Source organism: Theobroma umbraticum, unplaced genomic scaffold, assembly GCF_002168275.2.
Source record: "Theobroma umbraticum cultivar Fairchild unplaced genomic scaffold, ASM216827v3 scaffold_228.0, whole genome shotgun sequence".
Classification (NCBI taxonomy): Eukaryota; Viridiplantae; Streptophyta; class Magnoliopsida; order Malvales; family Malvaceae; genus Theobroma; species Theobroma umbraticum.
In genome coordinates, this window is record NW_018397274.1 from 885806 (window position 1) to 886154 (window position 349).

Genomic DNA, 349 nt, shown 5'->3' on the forward strand with positions numbered 1-349 from the left:
CTTAGGTAAATATTATGTAGTGGATGCTGGTTATCCTAATATGAAAAGGTATCTAGCACCTTATAAATGTGAAAGATCTCGCATTCTTAATTTTAGAAGTTGCAGTTAGCCAAAAGGTGTAGAAAAAATGTTCAGCTATGCACATTCTTTGTTAAGAAATGTCATTGAACGAACAATTGGAATTTGAAAAAATAGGTAGTATATTCTACGTGATATGAAGCCATTTCCGTTGATAAAACAGGAAAAGATTATTGTTGCAGCAATGGCACTTCATAACTACATTAGACAATGTGCTGTTATAAATGAGGAGTTTGACAAATATGATTGTAATCCCAATTATATTCCTGAA